This window comes from Antechinus flavipes, chromosome 2 (genome assembly GCF_016432865.1).
Source record: "Antechinus flavipes isolate AdamAnt ecotype Samford, QLD, Australia chromosome 2, AdamAnt_v2, whole genome shotgun sequence".
Classification (NCBI taxonomy): domain Eukaryota; kingdom Metazoa; phylum Chordata; class Mammalia; order Dasyuromorphia; family Dasyuridae; genus Antechinus; species Antechinus flavipes.
Genome location: NC_067399.1, coordinates 680802242 through 680810155, shown reverse-complemented (window position 1 = coordinate 680810155; position 7914 = coordinate 680802242).

The following is a 7914-nucleotide window of genomic DNA, read 5'->3' as shown; positions in this document are numbered from 1 at the left end:
ATTGGGGTTAAGTGACTTGCCCAGGATCACACAGCTAGGAAGTGTTAAGTGTTTGAGGCCAAATTGGAACTCAGGTCTTCCTAACTTCAGGGCTGGTGCTCTATCCACTGCGCCACCCAGTTGCCCCAATAGTGTGTTTTTTAAAAGAAATTTTTAATTCTGATTTCCAAATTCTCTCTCTCTTTCTAGTCCCTCCTTCATCCACTGAAAAGGAAGACAATATGATACCCATCATACATATGAAGTCATGTGAAACATTTCTAGATTAGCCATATTGTAAAGACAAACACAAGACAAAGAAAGTTTGAAAAAATATGCTTCAATCAGTATTCTGAGTTCATCAGTTTTTCTCTAGAGGTGATTAGCATTTTTCATTATGAATCTTCCAGTTGCCTTATTTAGATCATTGTATAGATCAAACAAGCCAAAGTGAAATGAGCAGAACCAGGAAATAATTATATACCTCAACAATGATACTGTTTGAGGATGTATTCTGATGGAAGTGGATCTCTTCAATAAAGAGAGCTAATTCAGTTTCAATGGATCAAGGATGGACAGAAGCAGCTACACCCAAAGAAAGAACATTGGGAAATGAATATAAACTGCTTGCATTTTTGTTTTTCTTCCCGGATTATTTCTATCTTCTGAATCCAATTCTCCCTGTGCAACAAGAGAACTGTTCGGTTCTGCAAACATATATTGTATCTAGGATATACTGTAACCTATTCAACATGTAAAGGACTGCTTGCCATCTGGGGGAGGGGGTGGAGGGAAGGAGGGGAAAAATCAGAACAGAAGTGAGTACAAGGGATAATGTTGTAAAAAATTACCCTGGCATGGATTCTGTCAATAAAAAGTTATTAAAAAAAAAAAAGATCAGACAAGCCAAGTCTTTCACAGTTGAACATCATTACAATATTGCTGTTTCTGTGTACAATGCTCTCCTAGTTCTGCTCATTTCATTTTGTATTAGTCCATATAAGTCTTCTCATGTTTTTCTGAAAGCATATCCCTTGCCATTTCTTAGAGAATAATAGTATTTCATGACAATCATATCCCACAATTTATTTAGCTATTTCCTGATTTGTAGACAACCTCTCCATTTCTAATTCTTTGCCCCTACATAAAAAGATGATTTTATATATATCCTTTTCCTTTTTTCTTTGATCTCTTTGGGTAGTGCTGTGAGATAAAAGGTTAGGTATAATTTTATAGTCCATTGGGCTTCATTTCAAATTGTTCTCCTTAATGCTTGGACCACTTCGCAAACTGACCAATAGTACATGTATTGTTAAGTCATTTCTGTCATGTCTGACTCTCCATGACTGGGATTTTCTTGGCAAAGGTACTAAAGTGGTTTGCAATCCAGCTCATTTTAAAGATGATGAATTAAGGTAAACAGGGTCAAAGGACTTGACCAAGGTCACACAACTAGAAAACATCTGAGACCAGATTTGAACTCAAGGTCCTTCTGACTCCAGACCTAGCACTCTACTGTGCTACCTAGCTGTCTTTACAGTGCATTAATGGCCTTATTTTTCCACATTCCCCACAGCATTTGTCATTTTTCTTTTTTGTCATTTTATCCAATCTGATAGTTATTAGGTAGCACCTCAGAGTTGTTTCAATTTTCATTTATCTAGTTATTGGTAACGCAGAGCATTTTTTTTATATGACTAGTGATAGCTTTGATTTCTTCTTCTGAAAACTGTCTGTTCATATTCTTTGACCATTTATCAATTTGGAACAGCTCATTTTTATAAATATGGTTCAGTTCCCTATTTATTTGAAAAATGAAACCTTTATCAGAGAAATTTGCTGTAAAATGTTTTCCCCCATTTTCCTACTTTGCTTCTAATCCTGGCTACATTTTTATATACGAAGCTTTTAGTTTTGTGTAATCAAAATTATCCATTTTATTTGTTGTGGTCCTTCCTACGGCCTTATTTGGTCACAAAATCTTCATTCAGAGATCTCATAGTGAATTTTTCTATATTCCTCTGCTTTGTTTATGATATCACTTTATGCTAAATCATGTACTCATTTTGACTTTATCTTGACATATGGTGCGAAATGCTGGGCTATATCAAGTTGCCAGATTGCTTTCTATTTTTTCCAGCAGTTTTTATTGAATAGTGAGTTCTTGTCCTAAAAGTTTGGATTTGGGGTTTATTAAACACTGCAATACTATGGTCATTTACTTTGTATAATTATGTGCTTAATCCATTGATCTGCCCCTCTATTTCTTAACCAGTACCAGATTGTTTTGATGATTTGTAATATAGTTTTGAGATCTTGTTAACTGAACACCTTGATACTCTTGATCTCTTATCCTTCCAGATGAATTTTATTACATTGTTACATTATTACATTACAAAATGCAAAATAGATAATTTTGATAATATTAAATTAAAAGGCCTTTGTTCAAACAAAATCAATGCAACCAAGATTGGAAGAAAACAGAAAGCTGGGAAACAAACTTTATAGCAATATGTAGAGAATCGAGTCAAATATATAAGAATACAAACCATTCCCTAAATGATAAATGGTCATTTTCAGATGAAAAAAATCAAAGCTACCTATAGGCATATGAAGAAGTGATCTAACTCACTTTTGATTGGAGAAATGCAAATTGAAGTGACCCTAAGATATCACCTCACATATATCAGATTGACCAATATGACAAAAAAGAAAAGTGATAAATGTTATAGGGAATGTGGGAAAACTAGGACACTGATGCATTGTTGGTGGAGTTGTGAACTGATCCATCCATTCTGGAGAGCGATTTGGAATTATGTCCAAAGGACAACCAACCTGTGCATACTCTTTGATCCAGCAATGCCACTATTAAAACTGCATATAATACATATAATTTTACCATTTATTAAAGATAAGAGATAAAAGTATGCTAATAGGATGGATGTGCTTGTTTATTTTTACATAAAGAATTAAATCTTGGCAGAATATTTGATACCTTTGATAACTTTTATTCCAAATTGTTATGACCCTCTCACATTCAGTTACACAAACCCCTATGGGGTTATGACCCACATTTTAAGACACTTTATACTATATGAGTATAATGGAATATTATTGTACAATAAAAAATAAAAGGGCAGATTTCAGAAAAACCTGGAAGGGTTTGTACAAACTGATGCAAAGTGAAATGAACAGAACCAGGAAAACATTGTATAGGGTATCAGCAACATTGTGTGATGATCAACTGTGATTGACTCAGCTCTTCTCAGCAACACAGTTATCCAAAACAAGTACAAAGGATTCACCAAGGAAAATGCTGTCTATAATCAGATAAAGAACTGATGGACTCAGATTTCAGCTCAAAGCAGATTTTTTTCACTTATTCTTTCTTGTGTTTTTTTTTTCTTTCAATCCAATTCTTCTTTCATAACTGTGATTAATATTGAAATCTGTTTTACAAGATAGCACATGTATAATTATATCAAAATGCTTATCATCTTTGGAAGAGGGGGCAGGAAGGAGGGAGGGAGAAAATTTGGAGTTCAAAAACTTGTAAAAATGAATGCTCAAAATTTTCTTGACACATATATCTGGGGAGAAAACAAAATATTATTTAAAATTTTTGAAAATACAGCACGGTTTGAAGCTGAAAAAAAATACTTAAAGGAGTCTCCTGGGAAGGTGTCATGTCTGTCTACTGCTTGGTGCCAAAGGCAGAATCTGGAACAAGGTGTGAGAGCTACAAGGGGGCTGGTTGAGGTTGGGCACATGCCACCGATGTAAAAGAAACTTCATAACCATGATACTGATGCAGTGCAAAAGAGCTCTTAACTTCTCCATCTGCCCCTGTGGTTGAAACATCTTCAACTATAGTAACCCTGCCCTACCTTGATCTTGCCCTATAGAACTTGAAAAGACTCCTAGAGAGCGCAGGCTGGCTTGGTTTCCTACTTGGTGCCCAGTGCTTGACACCTGGGGTTTAATAAAAGTTGTTTATTCATTCATTCATTCATTCATTCATTCATTCATTCATTTATTCAAGGAGTCACATTCTCCTCCTAAAAGGCTTTTAATTGACTGTTTCTTTGGCAGAAGATGTTTTATGACGGCAGATTTTCTTTTTTCTTTCTACCTTCAGAATCCAGCACAAGGCTTAGCACACAGTAGAAAATTAATGTTTATAATCTTTATTTGTTGAATAATAACAATAATACTGAATAAAGTCTGATGAAATCCAAAATCCAGCAACCTTAAGTATGAAGTCCCTGGAGGTGAAGGGAATACTGGAAAGCATCTCCTTTGGTGCCAAGATAAAGATATTGGGTGGGATTTGAACTCAGGCCCTTTCCACTGGACCACGAGTCTAGATTCAAACTGGTGACCCCGCAAAGTAGTCACAAAGACATTCTGAAAGTGCAGCACTGAGGAAGAAACCACCCAGGACTCCAGAAACCAAGTTATTTCAAAGCACCTCAGGAAGAGAAGCCTTTCCAGTATCTGAGCACAGTCTACCTCTGGTGGATTAGAGATGGCCTGCTTGTCTGACCAAAGCTAATCAAACCCTTCTGGGCCCTTTCTCCTTAGTTCTGTCACGTTGCCCTGATTTTTCCTCATTCTAAAATGAGACATAGAAATAGCAATTGAATCAAATTTAATAAGTCTTGACTATTAATATTTGGTATTAAAAACAAAAAATGAAATAAAACTTTCTCTCAAGAAGCTTACTTTCTACTACTAATCAATCACTAGTTATTAAGTGTCTATACTAGTCGTGGGATCATGGGCAAGTCATTTAATTCTATTTGCCTCCGTTTTCTCATCCATAAAATGGCCTAGATCAGGAAATAGTAAGCCAACCCAGTATCTTTGAGGTCATGAAGGGCTGAACATGACTCTACAACAACAACAACTGTGTGACAGAGACCGTGGGGATACAAAAAGAGGCAAAAGACAGGGAGATTCGGTATTTACACACATTAGTGAAGAGAAGGTAATCTGAGGATGACAAGGAGGAGGTCAAGAGAGGCTTTCTGAAGGAGTGGCTCCAGGTCTGACCTCAAAAGGAGGCAGGGACCAGGATCCAGAGAGAAATGCAGATTACAGCTCCAGAGCTCTGCCTCCATCCTTTTGTATGCCAGAGAGATATGTTTGGGGACGGGGCAGAAGAAATGAAAAAATACTGATGAGTTCCAGACATGTTACCTGGAAAGTCTCCAAAAAGCAACAAAAAGCTTTCAAGAAAAAAGTCCAGGAACTGAGGAGAATTTCAGAATCTGAGATAGCTGCTTAGTCACGAATCAGTAAATGATTGCTTCGGAGGAGAAGGGGAAAGGCAGATCCTGTAGGGGAGGGAAGTGACAGGAAGACACAAGCCTGATGGGCCTTCCAACCCACATATAACCCCAGTAGCCGGAGGCCTCTGGGTAGAGACCATTGGCAGGGGAATCAGTGAAAGACTGGATTGTGTGCCTACCTGGACACAGCTACTTTTGCTTGCAGCAGCAGCATCTTATTGGAGAAGAAAATGTTGGGAGAATTTCTCAGTCCAGAGATCCTAAGACCCTCCAGGAGAGTAATTCCACCCACTTAGGCCCAATTGACTTGGGATCAATAAATTAGGAGGCGGGACTAAATTAAAAATTAATTAGCATTAGTTGTATGGACAACTAATAGCCCAAAGCTAGCAACTCCACCAAAGGGTCTCAGGGTGGCCATGGAGGTGAGCCACTTTCCTTATTTGGGAGGCTGAGAGGTACAAATAATTCTTGCTTTATTTAGGTAAAGCAGTTTTTACTAGTTTGCCCTCAGACTTCGGGAAGAAGGGAGCAAGAGGGGCAGGAAGATGACCAGGCACAATGGAGGGAGAAGGCCCATACTGGGTTCAAGGACTCATTTGGTTTGGAGAGAGATGCGAGAGTTGGAAGAGATCAAAAGTCCGGATCAGCCACATGGGGGCTGGGGAGAACAGAGAGGAAAGGGGTGGGGATTGAGAGAGGGGGGAAAGGCAGCCACATGGGGACCACACACTGTCACAGACTGACAAGGACCGGGTAACAAATGGGGCACAAGGTGGCCATGGGTCCAGCCGGAAGATGGAGGTGGCCCACCTAGGTGGGGGCCTGAAACATTGGCCGAGGCCAGAAGGGGCACCCCAAAGAGTGGTGGCTGCTCTTCCCAAATCTGCTCTGCTTTCACCTGGAGGAGATTTTATTTAAGTTTGGTTTTGTTTTTTTTTGGGGAAGGGGATGTTTTGGTGGGGCAAGAGCTGAAAGAAAAAGAGCACCCACTATACAGTAAAATCAACGTAAGTTTGTTGGGACTTTTTTGAGGGATGTGAAGATTTCTTTCTGAAATTTTTTTTAACATAAAGTGAAATTTGCAGAGAGAGAACTGTAATAGGGACAGGATGACAGGTGACTGGGAATGGGGGACAGAGAAAATGTCCTAATTTTGGAATTGACTTGGTCTTCTAGATGGGGATGGTTCCCAGAAGTTAATTTCTCTAACACTTAGAGAAACAGAGGCAGGACTGGGTCAGGATAATTAGGGAAACTGGGTCAGGACAATAAAAGAGAACTGTGGCATAACACTCTCGGATGACGACATGGGACCTGAGGCTAAGGGGGTGAATCTGAATGGAATTCTGATGGAAGAGCTAGTCTGTATTGGTCCGATCCATACCTTGCCGCTGGTCTCCGTGCTTGGGGAGGAGAGGCTGGTTCCCTTACGCAGCCCTTCCTCACTCAAATCGAACTCCTGTCCTGGAAGCCCTTCCTGACGGACCCCTCTTCCAGAGGGACAAACAGCCGGCCCAGGCTCCCCTTCTTTGACTTCGAAGGCTACTTTGGGCCCATTGGAGAGGTCGGGGCCGGGATGCTTTCCCAAAGTCTCAGCTGCCGGGTTTTGCCCATTTCCTCTACAGAGCGCACACAAGGGGGCCCATTCCCATCAGCTGGACTGAAACCGGGCTGGATCCATGCGCGAACAGCCCCGCCCAGCCAGCGTATTTAAAATGCTCACCCACGCTTAGAGTAAGGAGCTTGGGGAAAACCTGATTAGGAAAAGGACAAACGCACAGCAGCACATGGTCGGGACCAGAAGTTCAGGGATCTGGGTTCTAGTCTCTGTTCGGCCACAGACTAGCTGTGTGACTTTGGGCAAGCCCTTTCCTCTCTCTCTCTCTCTCTCTCTCTCTCTCTCTCTCTCTCTCTCTCTCTCTCTCTCTCGGACACTGTCTTCAGCGACTGGGAGGACCCGGCCCCGAGCTGTAGGTGTCTGGGTACTTGAGAAATTCGGCAGGAAGCCGGTGGAGGAGGTGGAGGGGAAAGATTGGGAGAAAGAGCAGCAGGAGCTCGCACTTTTATGTAAACTTGGAGGAGAGAAGGGGGTGGGGCTTCTGGGACCTTCTGAGAGTTCAAGCAGGAAAACTTAGATAAATAAGCAAACTTTTTTTCTGAACCAAGGGAGGGTCGTTGAAGATAAGAAAAAACTGTTTGGGAAGAGTGTGTGTGTGTGTGTGTGTGTGTGTGTGTGTGTGTGTGTGTGTGTGTGTGTGTGTGTGTGTGTGTGTGTGAAAGAGTGTGTGTGCGCGTGTGAGAAAGTGTGTGTGCGCGTGTGTGAGAAAGTGTGTGTGCGCGCGCGCGTGCGTTGGGGGGGCGGGGTAGAGTTCCTCAAGGTCATCTGCCCTAACTCCCGCTTTTTCAAGGGGAGGAAGGGTCTCCTCCCAGGGGACCCCGCCCCCAGAAAGCTGACTTCCCTGCGCAGGGGAGGAAGCCCTGGCTTCCGAGGGCTGCCTAGCAGGGCTGGGGGGGAAAGGCAGGCCTAGGAGAGGGACTTGCCCCAGCTGACGCGGGCCGCACGAGCCAGGCTGGGCAGGGACAGACCCAAAACCCCAACCTGCTTCCACTAAGCCCCCTCGGATGCTCGTGCCAGGAA